Source organism: Gracilinanus agilis, chromosome 1 (assembly GCF_016433145.1).
Source record: "Gracilinanus agilis isolate LMUSP501 chromosome 1, AgileGrace, whole genome shotgun sequence".
Taxonomy (NCBI): domain Eukaryota; kingdom Metazoa; phylum Chordata; class Mammalia; order Didelphimorphia; family Didelphidae; genus Gracilinanus; species Gracilinanus agilis.
Window position 1 is genome coordinate 553,976,670 of NC_058130.1, and position 23,861 is coordinate 554,000,530.

The window sequence follows — 23,861 nt, forward strand, 5'->3', positions numbered from 1 at the left end:
ATGTTTCTGATGATTGGAGCTTGAAAAAAATCCTGATAGCTCATATTTATACATCACCTTCATTTCTGAATAATCTTCCCTCCACAGCCAGCTATCGCTTATATCCATAGAATAAAAAAGAAAAAAAGAAGGGAAGAGCAGTTCAGTAGAACAAAGTTTTCAAGTTATTCTGACAATATAGCTAATGTTCTAGACTGTTAGGCTCTCACCTCTGCAAAGAAGGGCAGGTAGTGAGTGCATCTTCTAATCTGTTGATGGTTTTGAAGTTTACCTTGTAGAGTTTTTATATGATCTCACTATATTTATTTCTCATGTGTTTTTATATAATAGAATCATAATGATATGGCTGTTGGCTACTCATATGCAAGGTAGTAAAATTATCCACTATTTTAGCAGTTATCCAATTGTAATTATAACAGAAAGTAAAAGGTTTATATCAGTGAAGTTAGTATTCCTGAAAACCCTGAAATTCCAGGGCATTATAGTGTTGAGTATAAGAAATAAATTACATAAACTGGGCCCAAGACAACCCATGTCTACAAAAACTGCTGGATTGATACTGCTGAGATAGTAAATTTAGGACTGTTTGGAGAATGTCTCCATAGCATCCCTCTCTTAAATTCTAAAAAGTGGTGATAATAGACCACTCTAGAAATAACTGATCATTAAAATATTTTAAAATGTGTTTTTTTGTTGTTTTACATGTTAAATAAGTGGCCACATATTAACATATAATTCACCAGAGTGGAAGTGAGATCCCTAAGAGCCATTTTATAAATGCATTGTATACTTTCAAAACCTTTATTGAATAGCTTCATTTTGAAAGCAATTGACTATGATGATGTATAGTTTTCTGTTGTTTTCTAGTATTCCTGTTCCTGATTGGTTTTTTAATTAATTTTTAATTCTTTCTCTTACTATGAGATCTGTCTTTGCCTTATAAGTACACTATTTGCTATGTTTGATGTGCTTGATATGCTGACCCTTTTTAGGCCTCTAATTTATCTCTGCTATGACATAGGAACTTATAAATATTATTTTATTCCTCTCTATATCACCCCAGCTGTCTAAAAGAATGAAAGAACCTCCTAAAGTGCAAAATGTTGTATAATAAAACTAACTTACATTTAAATATGTTTTCTTGTTTTTTTTTTTCAAAAATACTCATATTACTACTTTCACATTTGATTCTTGCAACAACCATGCAACGCAGACAGCAAGGTGTTATTTTCATCCCTATTTTAAAGATGAGAAAGCTGATTCACAGAGAAGTTATCCAAGGTCACACAGCTAGTAATTACCAGAATAAGGACTTGAACCCAAATAGTTTTGACTTCCATTCCAGTGTTCTTACTGTTCTAAATATGCTACTTTTTTCCTACCTGATAGTGGTATTTCTGTGTTCCAGTTATTAAGCCTAATTCACTGCCATATTTAATCATGGTAATAATGAACTTTCTGTCATAGTTTTAATTTTGGAACTGATCTAGCAATGTAAATAACATTAGTGAGGAGGGAAATCTGACAGCTTTGCTATTTGCACAACAGATTGCAATAGCGTTTTTCTCCCATCATCTAGGTTTAATCAATATTGTGGTTTATTTTACACTTCACAAGGGATGGTTAGATAATCAGTTGACCTCATTGATTAGATAATTTCCACTCACATGTTTAAATGATTTGTGAACCTTTACATAGTAACTGACAGTTTCTATAGTCTCTATTTGTGAAAGGAAAAGTAAAACTTGAGTGATCATTCCATTGAGCTATTTGTCGATTATCCTTTCATAAACTCATAGAGCTGGAAACAACCTTGAGAGAGGTCTTGCCTCCAGGCAAAATTTGTGTGTTCTTTAATATCCCCAGAGAAGGAGATGGAGCTGGCTCCTTTTGCACTGTAATCTTTCACAACTCTTAGAATCATGAAAGTCCTTTATGGTTTTTACTTAAAGTCATCTCATTAGCGTTAGTCATTCCATCTTCACTGGTACTAAATAGAAACAGAGCCTAAGATAAGAAGGTAGAAGGACTTTCAGGTCCTCCTAGACATAACATATATCCTGAGAACATATTTATAGACTACATTATAACTCTGGACAAAATCACCCCAGTTGTTCTTGTTTCAAAATGCTGGCATTTAATTAAATTTTCAGCTAACAAAACCACTTTCCCAAGTCATACATTGTATTTCCAAAGATTTCAGCATTCTTCTGAAATAACTATTGTCAAGGATCTTTACAGAGATAGTCGGAGGTGGTTTTGTTTTCACAAAGAACTCAATTTGTAATTTCAAGGAAAGGGATATGTCTCTTTAAAATATATTTTCATGCCTTTAATGTTTTGATTGTTTTAATCATATGTACAGGGTCTGTTGTGACACTAATCATATCACACATTAAACATCATAAAAATTAGATGCAGAAAAGACCTAACGTGTTTTCCGTAAATCTCCATATCAGAGAAGACAGTCTACTGCCTATGTTGCTCCTTTAAACAGGCATACAATTTATGTATTTTCCTGCTCTGTGGATGTGACTGTACCTAGTGACAATAGCAAACTAATTAGTAAACTTCCTATTTCTTAAGTTCTAAGAATATCATTCAGTTCTTTAAGTGTTTATTAAGCACCTACTATATACAAAGCCCTATGCTTGGTGCTGAGAATAGAAAGATAAAATAAACAAAAATGACTCCTACATTCTATTTAGGAAAATGCACAACTTAAAGAGATAAATAAATCAGTAAAATTATATCATTTAGTTGGCATTCCCCTAAATTTGGATGAACCTCCCTAGTTCTATCCCAGGATTTTTTCTCTTCTCCCTCTACAGGGCTCCATTGAGATTAGTGATCATCTGATCATCTCTTTGTAGATGACTTTCACATATCTATAGACCTAGCTCTAGCTTTTCTTCTGAGCTTTACTTTCTATATCACCCTTTGCCTTTTGGATATTTTGACATTTGGACATTGGACGTCCCCAAGACATCTTAAACTCTGAATGTCCAAAACAAAATTCATTAGCTTTCCCCCAAAACTCACTGTTTTTGTAGAAGATTCCACTCTTACTCAAGTTTCTCAAGTTTGTAACCCCAACTCATGCTCATCTCCTCACTCTTTTTCACCTCACATAAACATTAACATGCTAAATCTTAGTATCTCTCTTTCTCTTCAGAGCATCTCATAGCTGACCCCTTTTCTCTAATTACACAGCCACTATCCTTGCTTATCTTTTCATCACCATTCTTGGGACTATTGTAGTCCCTTAATTCATTTCTCTTACTTAGATCATTAAATATTAGTCCTTCTCTTGCACTTTTGATATCCTGCCAGACTGGCCTTCTCCCAAGGATGTTTCCATCTCCCCTTCCCATGCTTTTGTACTGGCTTCCCTTCAAGACTGGAATATGTTATCTCCTCACCTGCATCTCGTAGGATCCCTTCTACAAAAGTTTCCCAGATCTTCCTAAGTACCTTGTACTATGTATCCTTTTTGATTTAATCTGTACACACACACACACACACACACACATATATTATATTCTGTATAATACATAAAGAACTATATCATGCCACTTATAATCTGTATATAATATATGCATAACACATACCTATACACACATCACATTGTCCCCTCCATTAGAATGTAAGCTCCCTGAGAGCAGGGATTCTTTTTTTTTTTATTGCAAATTTATAAAGCCAAGTGAAACAAGAATTTCCACATTCAAAGAAAAAGAAGATAGTACACAAATGAAATCACAAATCTATATATTAAGATTACTTTTCTTCATATTTACATAATAAATCCCATCTACTAGAGTCCCAGCTCCTTCTCCTTACCCTGGATCACAAAATTATCCTAATATAAATTAAGTCTTTTCATAGTTTCATAGTTTCTGTTCACATTCTGGAGGTAACAATAATATTTTATTCTTCATTAGTTTATTCTGTGGCTATGCATAATGTTCTCCTGGTTCTACTCATTTTACTGTTCATTATCTCATGTAATTCTTTTCAAGTTTATAAAAAATCACTTTGTTCGTACAGTAGTGTTCCATTAGAATCATGTTACACAATTTATTTATAGTTATTTGGGAACAGGGATCTTTCCATTTATATATATATATACATATATATATATTTGTGTGTGTATATACATACATATATCTATTTATATTTACATATACATGTGTGTATGTGTGTGTATATATATACATATATATATATATATTTATATTTACATACCTAACTAGGTTCTAGCACAGTGTCTAGGATATAATAGGCATTTAACAAATTCTTGCTGATTAATTGATTGATAAGTAAATATAAGATAATTTTAGGATAGAACAAAATGCTGGAGAATCAGGAAAGATATCATGTAGGAAGTGGCACCTGAGATGAGTCTTAAAATAAGATAAAGATTCTAAGAGTCAGAGATAAGGAAGAGGGAATAGAAAATTCTCCTACTATGTAACAGAATTGAAAGGGCATTCAGATATATATTTTATCTAATCTACTTCATTTCCCCCATATACTTTGTAGTCAAAGGTACAACTTTTGGCTACTTTCAGGAAATATAACAGATATTTCTGTTTGCTTTTTAAAAAAAAATTCTACCTTTCCTTTCTTTTTACTCGGGTTATATTTCTAGATCATTATTCTCAACTCTCTTCTAACTGTTAAGAGTTTCTCACTTCTAGATGTTTCACTGCTGCCTTATAATAAACAGTCCTACAGAATTTCTTTATAATGCTGGTTTAGGAGACTTCAGTCATGCTAAATAACATATGACAGTATCTTACTTTAGTAAAGAATCTCCTTAAAGTGGTGTATTCAAATATATTTAATATTGAGACATTTGAAAGCTATCTTTCTTTTAATAACCCTTATCTTCCACCTTAGAATCCATACTATGTATTGGTTACATGGCAGAAGAGTTGTAGGGGCTAGTCAATGGGAGTTAAGTGACTTGCCCAGGATCACACAGCAAGGAAGTATCTGAGGCCAGATTTGAACCTTGAACCTCCTGTCTCTAGGCCTGTCTCTGACTCCTTGGAGCTACCCAGCTTCCCCCTATTTGACAGCTATCTTGAGCAAATCTATAAATGAAAACTTTGGCAATCTTCCCATAATATGAAGCCACCTCTTTTTGCCAGTGTCTGTGGGATTTTTCTCTGAAGTCATTAGAACCAACAATCTTAAAATATATATTCATTTAAATTTTCAAAGATTGTCTCAGTTTTGAAAATTAGTCTTATATATATGCTCCTTAAATATCCCAGAACTGAAGATATTTAAAAATATTTTCCTATTATTTGTGCCTATGAAGATGGGGATTATCTATATATGTATATATACTTACATAAGATATAATGCATATTTTAAATTCTAGATATACATATATTATTTCAAAGAAATACCATGTTAGAGATGCATCCTATTTGAGCCTGGAGAAACTATATTTGAACCATTATGGTATTTTGTGAGCCATAGAATTTACCAACTTAGCCCTCTTCTATCATGATTTTGTTTATAGAAAGAACAAGAGAATATATTTTTGTAAGAATAATCTGAAAATATGTCCCCAGTATTCTTATCATAATGCTGCATTTAAAGGTCAGACTTTCAAAGGGTAACGTCTACTGTACCAGCATCATCAAAACTTGCAAGTTTTATATCTTGACTTTTCCCTACCTTACACTGATGATAGTTGCTATGGCAAATGTAGGCTGCTATTCACAAATGTTTTGATGGAAGAAATTACTGCAAAACATAAGAAATAATGGAAATATTTTCATTGTTGGTCTGATAAGTACCAATTAACTTTCCAGCTTTGGTAGAAGTTGAAAATATTTAGCTCCACTCTCCACTTGAAAATGTACATAGACTTCCTGCTTACTTTATCATTCTAAGAAATACAGTACTTTGTTAGTTCTATAATACCACTGAGGATGGATCCAAGATAAGGAAGTATGTTGCTAAGTAAATGAGAGTATCCACTAAAAGATTCAAATCAGGAGGATTCTTTGTTGTATAAATAATTTCTAGAATATCTTAAGAGCACCAAGATATAAAAGTCATTTTTTAAAATTTAGCAGTTGAACTAATAAAACAGACAAATAAAGCAAATTTGTATTCAAAATGTTTATAATAAAGTTTTCTCCATAATTCCAGAAGGAATAAGTCTAATTAAGCTATGTATACATCATTTCAGTATTCATTATATCTTAATTTTCCTGTTTATCTCCCTTTTGAAAATGTGCCATGAATATCAGAAGTGACTAGTTTTTTCTCTATGCAATTTTGCAATATTAGATTTTGACCTCCAAAGTATAATGAATTCTAGGTTTTAATACATTTCAGATTGATTATTTTTTTTTACAAAAATACCTATTTTAAAGCACTTGCACATATTCTTTGCAACAGTATGTTTCAAAAGAACACAAAACTTTACTGAGTGACTATATAAAAATACAACCTGATATTTATAATGTAATTCTATAATAATAAAAGAAGTTCAGATGAAGTGATAAAAATGTCTAATGAGTGTCATTATTCTTAGCAGATATGAAATTCATTTACCTATATCTATGTGGGACACGTCCCTATTTCTAGTTGAGATACAACAGATTTTTTAAGTAGAATACTACAAATATTCATGCCAATAAAGTAGCATTTTAGATGTTGCCTAGAATGTTAACTATGTACTAATAGTATATCAACACCCCCATACATGCATGCCCACACAAAACACACAGAGAGAGAAAGGTTGAAAAGCAGACACTTTGTAACAATTCTGGTTTTAATTCCAAATTCAAGTCTACTTGGCACAGATTGTCCTACAACTTGTTTATTCCCTACTTAAAGGACCATGTTAGTGTCTTCAGGGACCTCAGTTCTCTGATCAAAATGCTATATTATTAATCAACTTGAGCAACACTGGGATGCTTTCATTAATAATGAGTGAAAAACTATTGTAACATTTTAAACCCAGTTGCTGCTTCATTCTAGCTACTAGGAGCAACACTCTTATTTGAATGTTGCAGAGGGATATTTCAAAATATTATGCAGCAGCAGTTTTGAGTTTAATTGTTTGCAGATGGTAGATGATCTATTTTCCTCACTCGCTGCCACATTTCTAATAGCACTCAGGCTGTTTCGTGTAAATTAGTAATCTTTCATCTAAGCCTATCCTTAATTTTTCAATATTTTTTCTTTGCATCATTTTCCAGCTGCATCATGTTAGATCTGACCTTTTAATTTGTATATTTCCCCCCAATATATGTGTCACAACTCTTTTAACTACGTAAAGACAGCTGTTGAACTATGCTGGCAAATCAAGAAACACAAGAGGTCGTATAGAGGAACCCTAATTCTTTCTTAAGCAACAATTAACTGTGACAGCTTTGGGAATGGGATCTAGGGGAAAAAATAAGTTTATATATGTTCTTGCACTTACTCTTCTGGGGAAATTTTGAACTTGTATTGGAGTTGGAATGAGATTTCTAAATGGAAAAGTTATAGATGGATTGGAATTTAATTCTGGAAGTAAAGATGACGATTTTACTTGCAAGGCATCCTATTTGTAGATCATCTTAATGAGAACAAAAACAGTTTTGACTCATATGTGCAACCAAATCTTTATAGCCTAAAAGGAAAGAGGAAGTAGGAAAAATGTATCTGATTTGGGAGATAGCCTGCCATAGTGACTCAAAGGGCTGGACTTGAAATCAGGAAGACCTGGGTTCAACTCCCACCTCTGATTTTTCCTAGCTGTGTGACCCTAGGCAAAATGCTTCCAATCTAGTCAGAGAAAGAAATGAAATCACAAGTCTCTGATTTATCTGAATTAGCAGTAGATTTTGACAAATGCACATTCAGAATCAGATGCAAACACTACTTATTTCTGATTATTGTTTTTTTTTTAATTCCTTCAATTGGTCTTACCTAAACCACAGCCAGAGTCAGCGATGATAGCCAACAGTCTATTGTCCTCAGAAGACTCTGCATGAAAGAAAAAGAGTCAGGGAAAAACAAATCTTCCTATGTTTTTCTTTTTTCCTTTTTTTTTTTTTTTTGTTGTGGTTGTTGAAAAGAAATTGAGACAACTTGATATATTGACCAAGAATTCTTCTTGCTAGCCTAGCTTCAGTCTGGCTTTTTTTTCCCTCATGCATGCTGACCTGGGAATCTTCCTTTGCCTTAGCTGCGATACTCGTGACTCAGCTTACAACACCATACATTCGCATCGCCCCTGCTGCAGGCGACGACCAACTAACAGGTCAGACATTCAAGTATAGATGAGTCATCTTGCCCATTTCCTTTTCATTTTCTTCAACTTTGTTTCCCCTTCATATCTCCTTTTTTTGCTTATGGATTGTTTACTTCATTTTTAGACCTCTGATTTGGTCCCATACTTTATTTCTGTCACATGCTTGGCACTCTCTATGTGTACATTTATATCCATGCATATTTAAAGTTCAATTCCACTGCATGTTTTCATTGTGTACTTTGTCTGTGGATATGTTCCTTCTGGCCTAATGTCTTAGAGAAATGAAGTTGTACTGAACTTGCAGCATTCACAACATGGAACAGGGTTTTAGTTCAAATACATGCAGATGTATTCCTCATTTTTCCTGATGAATATAACAAAGCTTCTTCATATGAGGGTCAAGGAGGTCTCCCATTGCCTCACCAAGTATAGTTTGTATGTACTTTTAGGAACATGCTAACTTTACACACTTCTCAGATAACCCATGTTGACAGATGAAATCACCCTGGGTTGTTAAAACAGAATTTCATGTGCAAAAAACAAACAAAAAAACAAACAAAAAAAACAAATGTAACATTTATAGGCCCTTTCTCAAAGAAAAAAAGTACTTATATATCTTTATCTCTATACATATCCACATATAGTGCCTATATAGGAACAGCACATCTGGAATCCAAATCCGTTGAATAACTTAGGACAGTTCTTAAGATCTGAGGGGCTGAGAGTCCAGTTCAAGTAGAAGAATGTCATCTCTTAATTGATTTGGGAAATCAACTTGTTCATCCCTAATGACTTGAAGGGATTTGGGTATTACCAGTAGCCTCATGTAGAAGAAAGTTCAGTAGAATTCTTCAAACCAAAGGTGAGTGTGGATGGAGTACATGAAAGAGATCATAAGTTTAAATGCTGAAAACAACCCAGAGACTCAAACCTGGCTCTTAGCCATTAGTACCGAAACAGGATCCAGATCCTGTTTTGGGGGGGAAGCAGTAGCTTTTTAGCCTATTGTGTTTTGATAACCAAGCAGAGACCTAATGCTCATAAGATAATATAAAGCTGAATAAGTATCTATCTCCACCAAAGCCTTCTTTTTTCTATTATTGCCTTGGTTTTTAAAAAAAAAAGAAACATTTTGCATGAAAATAAGTCTCCTAAAAACGATGAAACTTACTTACAAGGAACACACCACAAATATTTTCTAGGAAGCTTATTCTTCTATAGGTAAAGCAAAAGAACCCAGGGGAATTATAGAATGACAACTTAAGAATATAGGGAGATTTGAATTCCTTGTCACTTGAAGGCTGAAATTCGGCATATATGCTTTGTGTACTCTGGAAGCTTTCAGGCTATTCTTCTAGAAGATATTTCCAAATGTATCAAAACACAACTGTCTTCTACTTGTTCTCAGGTACAACTCTTTGGGTTTTTGCTGTACTGAGGATCCTGTGACATCATTTTTGTATTTATCCTCTGAGTGTTCTTCCTGCTCTGAAAGCTAGCTATTCCTTTCTTTTCCTTATCAGCAAGGATTTCTTCATTTTCAAAGAGAAGTTTCTAGCTACAAAAAGTGACAAAATGTGAGTTTAGGTGTCAGGCCTGAAAATGATCTTAATGGAAGGCTCAAAAAAAGTCAAACCACCAATGATATTTGAACCATTGATATTTTCATGGTCTGGCAGCATGCTGTTCAAAAGTTATAGGGTCAAGCTTTAAAAAAAAATAGTCCGAGTGTATTATGCAATCAGAACTTTACCAAAGAGAAACAGAATGAAATATAATCTTTTTGGGTTGTTTCTATCATGAGTCAACTTGAAATGTAACATATCATTCATTGGCCATTAAACAAATAAAGAACTGTCTTGTTGCTTTTTCCATAAAGGTTTAATGACTATTATAGCCCATCAATCCCCTCATATGTGGACTCTGCAAAAGTTATCCTCATTTGAAGACATATTTTTGATTCTGTATCCCATCAACCACAACACAGGAATATCTATCCATGTTTTTATCAGGCCAGAATTCAATTTAAAGTGAGACATTTGTTAAATAATATAGTAAATCGCAAAGAAAATTTCCTCCTTACATATAGGAAAATATACTTCCATGTATTTCCAGAACACTGATAGAAGAGGAAGCAAATGGTCAACAAATGTTTATGGTAGAGACCATAGACTTAACTAAGGCAACCCGTGTTTCTATGATTCTGCCTGAGAATAACCCCTCTTAATCTCTGACAATTTGCCTCTCGTTCCTTTGTGGAGCTGCTAATGTCTGCTCCTGGGCAGGTGGGAAAGTTAAGTTCCAGGCTGCCATGCTCCACTCTGTAGCTATTCTACTCTCTCTTTCCATTCATTGCTCCACCACAGTTGGGTTGTTCCCTACGGATCCTCTGCTGCTCTCTGCTGCCATTTTCTAGACTTCACTTGCTCTGTGCTATTTTTACCTGTAGGCAATGGAATATATTAACTCTTGGATCATAACCCTAGGGCTCTCCCATCTCTTTGTGATTGAGACCCAGGCTATCATCAGTCAAAGAAGCTTTTAAGCATTAAGTACTTTGAACTCCGTTGCTTCTGTCTAACTACTACCCTCCAACCCCCAGTGTAATATCTGACTAGGTGTTAGAAAATTCCTTTCAACTCCTCTCCACTTCTGTTATGTCAATCATGGTCTGTTCGTACATACTTGGGGGAGGGGATCTCAAGAGTAGCTGGGTAGAAATGGAGACTTCATTCCTTTTCTGACCAGTAAAAAGGTCACTATGTTCCTATACTAACAGAAAACCAAGCACATTTTTTGTCCAACATATCATTGTGATGCCCTAGAATGCAAAGATGAAAAGTAACATAGTTCTTGCCATCATGTAGTTTGTTGTCTACCAGGGCAGATATAGAATGCACAGAAGTAACTCAAATAGAACACTTTCTAGGAGTATCAGAGTGAAAGAGAACAGAACTATGGGATATTTTCCTGACTCTAACAGGACTAAGTAAGAGTTTTTGCTAGCTTTTTTCTTTAAGGATAGAGAAGCCTTCAGGATATTTGTAAGTAGTGGGGAAGGAGGTAGCAGAGAAAAAGAAAGAGATACTGAAAATGAGGAGTCAGAGTTCAGACTTCAATTGGGCATGCTTCTGAAGATAACTGGAATATGGAATGAAGAGTACAAATAGAAAAGTTACCTTAGACAAGGAGAAAAGGTTATCATCAAGATGAATCATAATTCATGGATTTATTCATACATTCAATGGAATGGTACATTTGAAAGAGCATTGAATGCAGATTATTGAATTTATTAAGATTAAAAATAATAAAGGCTTCTATAAATATAGAAATTAGTATTTTAATTAAAGCCATGCTGATAGATAAATTCATTAGACCACGCGCTTGTAAGAATTCAGAACTGCCGCCCCAGCCATTATTGTTACCTCCCGTCTCTTCTTGAGTCTGCTAGCCAAGAGAGCGACTCCCTCCTAACCCAGGAGATTTAAACCCTAGAAAATACATATATATACTTTTAGATGGCATCTCCCAAATTTCACTTTTACAAATTTGAAGTCTTAGAACCTAAGTTCCAGTCCTGCTTCTGAAACCTACCTTTATGACCTTGGCAAACCATTTAACTTCTCCTGGATTCAGTTTCTTCATGTTATAAATAAGGGAGCTCTTAAATTGGGCTCTATGGTTTTTAAAAATATTTTCTATATAACACAGTTCCTTTGTAATCTCTTATATTTTGTGTTATGGATTTAAAAACATTATTCTGAGAAGGCAACCAAAGACTTCACCTGACTCTTGGAAGGGTCAATGAGGCACACAACAAGTTAACTCTTGAACTAGAGGAACCTTTAAGACTGCTGGACAGTGGAAACCGAAAACAAAAATGAAATGACTGCTGTCCTCAAAGAGCTTACATTTTCTTTAGAAGCTTGCATTATACTATTACAGACTGGTTTAGTTTCTTTAAATTTTCAGTACAATTTTAGTGGAATATATAAAGTCAAGCAACAAAGTATATGGATGCAAAATTGCTGATGTGTCAACAGTTCTGTGTATCAGTTTTTTCGGGGGGGTCATTGTAGAGTTACAATATGCTTCAAAACCCAAATTCAAAATGCCTTTTTCTTAGGCCATTAACTCTGTCTTGGTATTATTCTAGACAGATCTCAGCTGTAATTTTATTTCTTTTGTCCTTTCCATTTGTATTAAATATCAACATTATTTTTTTTAACCTTTTAGCAGTATCATTGTCTAATTTAATCAATTTTGCTAACTCACACATTGTAGAACTGATTGCTAGAACAAATACTTAGCTCATTAGAAGAATTTTTGTTTATATGGTTGCCTAGATATTTTTGGCATTGGATAACTTTTTGCAGACCTAATAAGAAGGAAAAACACAGAAACATACCCTCACATCCTTATGCTTAAGCCATTAGTATCACTCTTATCTGGGTAGAGATCTAAGGATTTTATTTCGAGACTATTTATTTCTGGTTCTATTGTTGAGAATGTGCTAAAAACAAAAAACAAAAAACATCTCTTGTTATTTAATTTGAGTACCTACCCAGCAGTTAGTAGTTCTAACTTGTTCACTGGTTCAGCATTGTCTCCAGAGCCAATAAGATCTATATTGTGAAAGAGTTGAGTCTAAAGAAAAGATACTTCTAGATTTGTCTTCAACCGAGCTAACATATTTCCTCTACTAGGAGACAGCTAGGTGACTTTAGAGTATAGAGCACTGGGCCTGGAACAAGGAAGACCTGAATTCAAATCTGAACTCAGACATTTACTAGCTCTGTGACTGTGGTCAAGCCACCTAACCTCTGTCTGGCATAATCCACTGGAGAAGTATCCACTCCAGTATCTTTCCTAAGAAAACCCCATGACCAGTATAGTCAGTGGGATTGGATACAACATGACTTAATGTCTGAAAAACAATTTCTTTACAAATTCTTTGCTGGCTACATTTGGTAATCCTAGCATGGTATTACAGAAAAAGTGCTTGATTTGGAGTCTGAGACCCTTAATTTGAATTCTGACTTTGCTACTTGTTCTCTGTATTATTTAACTTCAAGCTCAATTTGTCATCTGTTAAATGAGATGATTTGTCTGGACAACTCCTTTTTGACCTCAACATTTCTCATTGTAAAACAGTTCTACAGCATAGTGTGAGCTTCTGACTTTAAATTCAGATACCTAAGTTTAAGTACTGGGTCTGTAACTTGCTATTTGTCCTATGCTGAGAATTATTTCACTTCTGTGGGCCTCAGTTTCCCCATCTGTGAAATGGATTAAATAGTTTCTGAAAGTCCCTTTTGGTTCTAACCTTTTGTGATTTCTTTGATGTGGGAAGTAGTAAACCTATTATAATTCTGCCCTAATCAGACCAAATCTGGAGAGTCAGATCATATAACTTTTTAAGGACTTTAACAGAGCTTGAGCATATGTCAAGGGGAAGAGCAAGGATTATGAGGAGTGGAGGAGATCAACTGAAAGAACTTTGAATGTTTTTCTTAGAGAAGAAATGTGTTATAGAGAAGAGGAGAGACTGCTGTCTTCAGGATTTTAAAGGCCTGTCTTCTGGAAAAGGGACTAGATTTAGTTTTCCTGGTTCTCTGCAGCCAAAATCAGGAGAATTTGCCGATAGAATGACTTGGACTTGCCTTACTCTAGCAACTGTATAATAATTAGAACTCTTAACTCACATTTATAGTCAGAGCATTGAATTAGATGGCCTCTGAAACTAGATCCAGGGCAGCATAGTGCCTAGAATGGAGTGCTAGCCCTGGAGTTGGTACCTCTTTGGGCAGGGGCACTTATTTCTCTACCAACTTACACGTACTATTGAAGAAACTAAAAAAAAAAAAAATGCCCCCCCCCCCAAACCACACCACCTGGAAATCCTGTTTCTTTTCTATGGTCAAATGAAGCCAAGAAATGGATGAGAAAATTCTGGGTGCAGGAGGTTGGGGAAGACGCTTGTGGGTTCCTCAGTACAACAAAGGTAAGGCCAGGCCAAAGAAAGGTAGTTTGGGGATAAAGACTATAGAAAAAAGTGCTTTATGAAAAAATATGAAAAAGATGTTTTTATTAGTAAAATGTTAACAGGCAGGGGTGTCCCAAAATACTAGGGGACTGGCAATGGGCTCAGACTGTGCATGATTTTGTGCCCCCACAGGTTCCTAGGTCAGATGGGGATGAGGAGCTCACATTTCAAGTGGAATAGGTTTTACTGTTGCCTATTATGTGCATATAAAGAGTTCCTGGAGTTGGGAAAACCTGGGTTCAAATCTGGCCTCAAACACTTAGTAGCCTAGTAACCCAGTACAAGTCACTTAATCTTGAATACCTAACCTTTGCCCCTCTTCTGTCTTAGAATTGATACTAAGATAGAAGATAAGGGTTATCTTTTTAAAAAAAAATAGGAAAATAGAGTAGTGAATAGAACCCTGGGACTGGAATCAGAAAAGATTTGGATTCAATTCAGCTTCAGAAATTTTCTAAATTGGGTGACCTTGGAGTAAGTCTTAAACTGTTTGCTTCAGAATCCTCAACTCTAAAATGAGAATTATAACACTTACTGTACAGGGTTACTGTACAGATCAAATGAAATAATATTGTAAAGCTTATCACAATGCTTGGCATATAGTAGATGCTAAATAAGTGGTTCTTTTCTTTCTCCTTGGGAAGTCTCTTCCAGCTGTAAATCTATGAGATTATGATCTTAATTATCTAACTAGTAGGGCCATCCAATAACACTGTAGGCTGCCTATCAAGATATTGAGCATGAAGAAGATCCCAGTGATGGTTACCTTCAAATAGGGAATAGGTGATGGTTGTCAGTTATATAGAAGGAAGAATTCATCAGGCATAGGTTTGAATGAAAGTCCCCTCTGCCATTCTGTCACATTGGAGTTACACTCTTTCAGTACACAATATTGCAGCTTTAAGTTGGTTCTAGTGTCTTGAGGCTGCCTGCAAACAAGGGCCTTCTGGGTCTTCAGATTTTAATTGGTGGGCATGTGACTTCATTGATTTATCCAAACTGCACACTACCCATCCAAGAACTTTGCTACCTCATTCTCAAAATTCATAAAAAAAAAAAAAAAAACATTGTTGCTGTTTAGTCATGTCCAACTCATCATATGAGACCCCATTTGGAATTTTCTTGGCAAAAATAATGGAGTGATTCATTTTGTAGCAATCCAGGTATAAACTAATCTTGATATTATTTTAAGAGTGCTCAAAAACTGACTCTTGTATTGCTTATGATTGATTTCTATAACCTTGAGTAAAATTGAACCTCAACCTAGCCAAATTCCTAGCCCTTCCCTAAGGCTACACTCCAGAAGACTGGTCAGTAATCTGTCTCCTTATTTTACCCCAGTCATTTAACATATGTATCAAACAACTGTAGATGCCTTAGGCCATATGAATTCCAGATCTAGTATTGTCTTTGAATCCAGCAGTTTGTATCTTGATGATTACCTCATAATGTTAATGTATCAGACTACTTGGTTCTTCTCTTTCCCCTATACTGTAGTAACCCCAATAAAAGTAACTATATGTCAGCTGAGGATTAAAGCTCTTGACCACCAGAGTTTACTCGCTGTCTGACTACATTATGCCTGAACTTTCTTTGCCCGCCTGCCTTTATTCTTGCCTTATGTTCTCTTTCTATTAGTCCTTAACCCGCAACCCATTTTCTCTCAGTCCTTGATTCCGCTTTCTGAGTGTTCTACCCACTAGGAAGCTTCGTGGAGCTGCTGGATAGCTTCACATTTTACAGGTGAGAAAACTGAAACAAACAGGGCAAAAAAATCACCCACACAGCTAGTAAATGTCTGAGGTCAGATTTGAACTGAGAAAAGGAGTCTTCCTGACTTTAGAGTCTGCACTCTATCCACTGTACCATCTGCCTGTCCAAAATATAATACCTCTATTCCCACCAAGTCAAAGAGTGCTTAGACAAGGGTATCAAACTCAGTGAAACAACAGTTAGGCTCAGATTCGGTTAGTCTTGCTATTTCAGGCTATTTATTTTAGAAAATTTTTAAGTTCGATTCTTATACTCTCTGTATTCTTTGAGGAGGGGAGAGGAAGAATGGTACTTTTATTTATTTATTTATTTTGTTTTTATTTTTGTAAAGTTCGGATTTTGGGGAAGAAAGCCTTTCATTTGCTTCTCACTTCATTAAAAAAAAGAAAGAAAGAAAAAGAGTTAAACTCTAGGAATTCATAGACTCATTGTAGTTTTTTCCTACCTGTGGACCTTGACTTTCACTTGACCTCTCTTAGGCTTAGGTTACATCAGAGAAGTTGGTTAGGGATCTATATAGTTATTTGAACAGAGCTCTAGAGCAAAGGCTGCACTGTTGCACCCATGTGGTACCCCCAATTTTGGTAGCTCAACAAGATAGTATATAACCAAAATATTATTAGTAACAGAAAACTGGAATTTGGAGATAACTTTAAAAAGTGAATTATTTAAATAATGTTCTTATCTACATCATGTTTCTTCATGATAAAAAATGAAATATCAAAGAAGTGAAGATAATTATGCTTCACTGAAGCACAGCAGATAATACTTAACCTGGGGTTAGAGAGACCTGTGTTCAGATCCTACTTTTGATTCTTACTAGTCCTATGACCATGGGAAAGTCATTTAATCTCCTCAGACCTCAGTTTTCTCACCTGTAAATTGAGAACACTTATCTTTTTGAAATTATTGATACCTTATCTGAATATTGGTGATAACCTCACAAATTCAAAGTGTACTTTTTAAACCTTACATACTGTCCCGTATTAGGTATCATGAGTATCTCTTTGTCTTATGTAAAATTTAATGTTCTAGTAAAAAATACTGGACATATTAACAGATTCTCTCAGTGCATTTTTCTTAGTTAAAGAATGTATCTCAGCCACTTCATTGTATATTAAGTTGTTTTGGTTCATGATTTAATAACCTAGTCTGTGACCAGATGCTAAGAAGAATAATTTCTGAAAACATACTTTTTATTAACCGGCTGGGTTAGCATATGCACCTGGAAGGATAAGGCCTATGTACTGAAGTGTTTACAAATAAAGTGCCTCTTAGGGTGCAAGTTCAAAATATATCATGTTTTTATGGAGGTTCTTGCTAGATACAAATTAGTACTTTAAAAAAAAAAAAGCTCGAACTTATAGCTAACACCAACAAAATTTATTGTTTCAAAGTAAAAAGCATTACATGTATTTAAGTATGTTCCATATTCACTGAGTTGAAATAATGTTCTTCCTCCTAGGAGGAATGTTCATTCCTAGTCTTATAACAAAACCTAAGACTTTCTTTAATTATAGAGTGCAATCGTTGAATTTGGTGAACTAGTTGTTGCCTAACAATAATCACTTAAATGTGCAGTGATGATTTTCCAAGTTAAGTTCTGACTCTTTGGCAAAACTCATTTCTTCACCAAACAGGTGATCTCTGGTTTTGGCCATTAGTCCTGTTAGACTGATGTGGAGAAGCACAATTACAGTAAACAAAAAAGTTATGAGGTGAGGCCAGAGGAGGTTTTATATAAATCAGAAGTGTCCCATGATATGCCCCTCTTTGTGGAGCGCATCCAAGTCAAAAGATTATGTAATAAATTGTAAATTCATTTCTTCCATACATGAAATACAATGACCTAGTGAAAATATGCACATTATTCTGTTATTAGTTAGGATGATTCATTCAGTCAGTATATAGTGAGGAGCTATCATACCTGTGGTGGAGTTCAGAGGGATGCAAAGAAACATAAAACAAGTTCACATCCTTAGAGGTATCTTAATAAGATACAAAAAGATAAATAAACATCAGTGTAATAGTAATAGCCAGCATAATTTGTAATAAAAATAAATGTGGTGTACTCCTTACCTTACATCTTAGAGTACCATACTGTGTATTGGTTCTAAAGCAGAAGAGCAGTAAGGGCTAGATAATGGGGTTTAAGTGACTTGCCCGGAGTCACACAGCTAGGAAGTGTCTGAGGCCAGATTTGAACCCAGGACCTCCCATCTCTTGGCCTGGCTCTCAATCCACTGAGCCACCCAGCTGCCCCCAATGAAATAGTTTTTAAATACATTTTAGACAAAATTACCAAGCCTGTATTATGACAAAACAGATAATTGTCTGGGGACTGGCTGGGCACATTTGACTTGCATATAACTTGCTTTGACATTTGAATAAAATTCATTAAAATGTCAAAATTAAGTTCAATGCCTCTTTTATAATTTATTGTATAAAAATACACATTCTTAAAATTGTAACTACTAATTGGTTAATTAAAAATAGTAAAAATCAGTGCCACCATTATTCTCTGACTACATAGTTACCTCATCATTCTTTAGGAAAAAACATTTTTACAATATGTAAGTGGAGCTTTGATCTTAGAGCATCCTACCATCTTATATGGCACTTGTTCATATTCTCCCATTAATTTACCACATGAGGTCCACCTGATATTTTGGAAGTCTTTCTTGCTTTTAACCTGACATAGTGACACACCAGTGGAACATTTAGACTGTCTATTTGCCCTCTCCTTCTTTCTGTGCCCTACCCATCTTCATTTTCTATCATTCTTTTTCCTAAGTCTGTCTCCTATTCTTGTTCTTCTAAGTTTGTCTTTTGTTACAGGTTGCAGTCCTCTTACATCTACTCTGGACTCTTCTTTTGCCTTCCGGATGATACCAATTTTTAATGCTATTATAACTATTAGGTTCCAGAATTCATAGCTATATAACAACATTAGTGTTATATAGGTATTAAAAGTATGAATGTTTATGGAAGAAATCTGAGGTCAAGAAAGGAACTTCGTGAATTCTTTAAGGACTTCTATCTTGCTCTCTTCCCATTGTCTAATTCTTAACTCATCTCATTGGCTATTGTATTATCCCAGATAATTATGGACAAGGTTTAAAGGATGTCTGTCCAACTGAATTGAATAATCTGCGTAGTAGACTTTTTTCACACACTTGGTCTTTTCCTCTATAGTTGGTGAGCCCCAACTATTTTGAGTGGTTAGCAGGCTTTTCTTGTAGGTCCTAAAGCATTTTAATCAAATCAAAACAAATCAGAATGTCATTCATAAATAGGAACATTTGACGGAATTAACAAAGGAATTACCTTTTCAACTTTAACTTTACAGAATCTCCCACAATGCAATGGCAAATATACTTGTCAAGCATATGTCTCCCAGTTTAATACCTGACTTCATGTTAATGATCTTAGAACCACTTATCAAAATAATCTTTTAACAGATATTAAATGATTTTGATGTATGTATGGGAGAAAATTTGTTGGAAGAAAACATTTAAAGCAGAATTATTTACTAGAAAATGCTTTTTTGTAATCAACAAGCAATAGACATAATGGAATTTTTTTCCAGTCAATCCCATAATGATAAAAATGTGGTACACTGTGGAATATTACTTGTAAAAAGCCTGTGTGTTCCTAATTAAAACTTACATCTAGGATGCCCTTGATGTATGTGCAGATGATTATCATAACATTTTTGTATGGAAAATAGTTAATGTTATAATTAATAAGGCTTGAAGATTTTTTTTCATGTCTGTGCTATCTTCCTCTCCTTCTGAAACCTATTTGATCTTTGGTGAGGACTTACTGAGTCCTTTTCAGGGCTGCTTATTTTTCTTCGGTGTCCACCTTTCATCTAAGTCCAACCTATAACTCTGAGAAGTAATAGCATGAGCAACAGCCACACTCTGGTAAACCATCTCAGCAGATGGGCTAAACCAGGTTCAGAGTAACCAGAAGGCCTCAAATCTCTCAGTGAATTAGAGGAGATTCTGCCATCAGAATGGCTGGAGGATAACAATTTATTCCATTGTCTGTAAAGTAGCTTAAACAGGTGCTGTGGAGAGCTTAGAGACTTCAAAGATGCCAGGATGATCGATTGCATACCAAGCCCTCATCAGCCATTCTGATTTTTGTTTTAGCATTGAACATTGAACTCTGGAAGAGAGAATAAACTGATGAATTTATGTAACTGCCTCATTTAAATCCAAATCACATACAAGTCAACATCACCCTATGATGTCAGTGGTCTTCTTTGCACCCTAAGTGATCTTTTAGCACCCTAACAATTGTACCTCCAGAATGGATCCTCTCTATATGTACTTGGTTCGTTATGGTTACTCTTCCTGTCTGGTCATTTTGGTGCCATTTCTGTCTTTACAAGTAAATCAAGACCTTAATATAAGAGTCTAAAGCCAACTAAATAATTGGGATTTGTATGGTATTTTAAGATCTGAAAAATGCTATATAGATACAAAATGCTATACAAATCATGTTATTTTTATTTTTATCATACCCCTAAGAGGTAAGTGCTATTATTATGTTCATTTTGCAGATAACTAAACTGAAACAGATATAAGGGTTAAGTGTCTTTCTTAGAGTCATATACCTACTAAGTGAATGAGGCAAAATTTGAACTCAAATTTTCTTGCTCTAAAATCCAAAATTCTACTCACTAGTTGGCCTCTGAGTCCAAATGTTGTGGCTTATTTATTTATCATTGTGAAAAGAGTCTATGTTTTTAAAAAGTTTTTGCAGATCTTTTCCATTTTTTGTTTGTTGACATCCTTTCATTTTCATCTTTGAATTCCCTCAGGTTGACTTTCCACAATAAGGTGTCTTACTAATTAAAAAAATGTAAAAGCATTTATCTTCTATCTTAGAATTAATACTAAATATTGGTTCTAAGACAGAAGAGTGGTAAGTGCTAGGGCATCTGGGGTTAAGTGACTCACTCAGGGTCACACAGCCAAAAAGTGTCTGAGGCCAGGTTTGAACCCAGAACCTCCTGTCTCCAGGCCCGGCTCTTCATCCACTGAACCACCAAGCTTCCCCTTACCAAATCTTAAAAAGTTATTATTAACCACTTCTTTGTCTTTCTGCTTTATAAGATAATACTGCTCGTAATCTTATATTGCCTTTCTTCATAAAATGTTTCTAAAGAATTTTTTATTCTAAACCAGAGTTGTTCTTGGTTGCTCTCTTTCTCTGTCTTTTTCTTTTTCTCTCTATATATGCATGTTGGTGTGTTTGGCAAGTAAGTAAAGAGAGTACTGCTTCAAGAATTTTTAGGCTCTTGATTTCCTGTTATGGCAATTGAATTACATTGATTAATCTTCAGTATGAAACTATGATTATTTATCACGGACATTTCTACTATGTGTTACCCATTTCTTTCTATTGTAGTCATAACCTTTCTAGATTATTATTTTATTGTGACTTTTTGTCAATTCTGATCTATGCTCCAGCATGTAAGTGGCCTAACTGTACATTGACATCTGACTGAACAATGGCTCAGCACATCACTAACAAGTCTTTTCCTGTCTGTTAAAATGTAATGAATTCCCTTTTTTTATGGGATTATTCACCATGCCTACATACTGTTTGTTCTCTCAAAGAACTTATCCATCATGTGAAGATGTGAGGCTTCTCTGTTGTCTATGAGTCTTTATCCTTGCTCATAACTTCTCTGGGTCCCATGCTTTCTGATATACTTCTCTCTATCCTCACCCATTCCTAGCTTTGTGTTGACATCATAGAGTATCAAGATGAATATTGATTTATTTTTTTCCTAGAACCCTTACCTTTTGTCTTAGAATTAATACTATGTATTGGTGCTGAGGTAGAAGAAGGGTAAGGACTAGGCAGTTGGGGCTGAGTGTTTTACCCAGAGTCACACAATCAATATACAGATTCTTAAGAAGATTCAAAGGTGAGCTGACCAAAAAATCCTATGAACAGATGTTTCTTTTTGCCTTTGGGTTTTTTTTATTAAAACCAACTCTGGTTACTCTTCTCTTTCATTTTCCAAAGAATATTTATCAGCCATCCTTTCATTTAACTACAACTTCCTTCTTCTGGTTTTGTTTTTAATAAGAATGTCAAAATAGATTTGATTCAGTGAGATATCCCCCAGTTTTGTATCATCTACAATGTGGTTATTCAAGGGCCATTCTCCTCCCTTACCTGCCTAAAATCCTTTTCATTTCTAATTAACAAATGTATTATAACAACTCACAAAAAGGAATGTAAGACAATTTTTAAATAAAAATACTATTTAAATGCCAGTGGAATGCATAAGGTACTGATGTCAGCAGCCACTTTGCTAAGTCTGAATGTCGGGCTTTCAAATCAAGCATGGCAGCCCTTTCTGTTGGGGCACTGGAGGGAGAGGTCTATGTTAAAACTGCATGAAAGGAGAATTTTGTTGTGCTTGTTATACTGGAATTTCAGCATCTCTTACATGGGTTGTTTAAAGATTTTGAAAATTCCCCTTCAGCCAGAAAGAATGTAAAGAGAAGGTAGAAGCAGGAGGGAGGGGTGCAGAATTTTACTTTCTGCAACACCAGCTGAATGCATTTTAATGGGCTCTAGTGTCACTGGTGATTTATTGCTCCTTTTTGTTCTTTTATGTGTTATATTTGTCATTTTGCTATGGCAGTTTCATCTATAAAACAGTATAGTTATAAGGAAATGGTAAGAGGATACAGAAATGCCATGGGAGATGGTGGGCCTTTTTTCCCAGCTTTTTGGAGTGAGATACTGAGTCAGATGTCAAGCATTTGATTTCAAGGCAAAATAACAAAACCATGCAGTTACTTTTCAGTCCCAGTGAAATTTTAAGGCACAAAATGTAAAATTTACCACTGCTAGTGCCACTGTTTCCTTCTGTGCAAAAAAAACCATTTACTCTCTCAAAAATAATTTGTTTTCACTTTGAGTTCCTATCAAGAGAAATCTCAAATAGTATAGGAAAGCAAGACATATTGTCTACATAATCCTTCCCTTTAAAAGCTGAGGCTTTTCCTTTTTAAAGTACAAATGACAACAACTTTATAGCCAATTTGCCATTTCTAGTTTATTCAAGTTGTGTACTATAGGTATGTTAAAGAAAATGTCAGAATCAAGTTTCTGAATTTAAAATGAACAAGCTTTGCTTTGGATAAAAGATATAACACTATTGTTAGAGAAATGTTCAAGAACATTTAAAATTTTTTTCATACATATATTAGTATATTTCTATTTGAAAGATATCATATTAAGATGTGAAATAATTTTTCCTTCTTTAACAAAACATGTCAGTCTAATTTTATATTTTTAATTAGTATGTCAATGAGTTAATAAAACTTATTTTAAACCTTTGCCTTCTATCTTAGTTTCAATTCTAAAAGAGAAGAGTGGCAAGGGCTAGGGAACTGGGGTTAAGTGACTTGCCTAGGTCACAGAGCTATGAAATATCTAAAACCAGTTTGAACCCAGGTTCTCATGACTCCAAGTGTGGCACTCTTTCCACTGTGTTATCTAGCTACCCCAATAATAGTATCTTTGAAGTCCTGCTCTAGTGCCTCAACATTACTGCAAGAGCTGATTTTGTTTTCTAAAAAGATTATGTCAGCAGAATATTAACTTTAGTATATAATTCCACCAGAACAAGGTAGACAAGCTTTTGAGTATGGTTCAAACAACATTTCTATTACACAAGAGCCTAGCCTAGTTAAATTCACTCAACTATAACAACTCTCAAATAGTGCA

The 23,861-nt window shown here is 34.8% G+C and overlaps 1 protein-coding gene across 1 annotated transcript in view; it reads left to right on the forward strand.

The window, feature by feature from the left end:
- The window catches only part of PTPRM (protein tyrosine phosphatase receptor type M), a 1,055,867-nt gene that overhangs the window by 654,049 nt on the left and 377,957 nt on the right, over positions 1 to 23,861 (forward strand). The gene's annotated exons all lie outside the window — the stretch shown is intronic.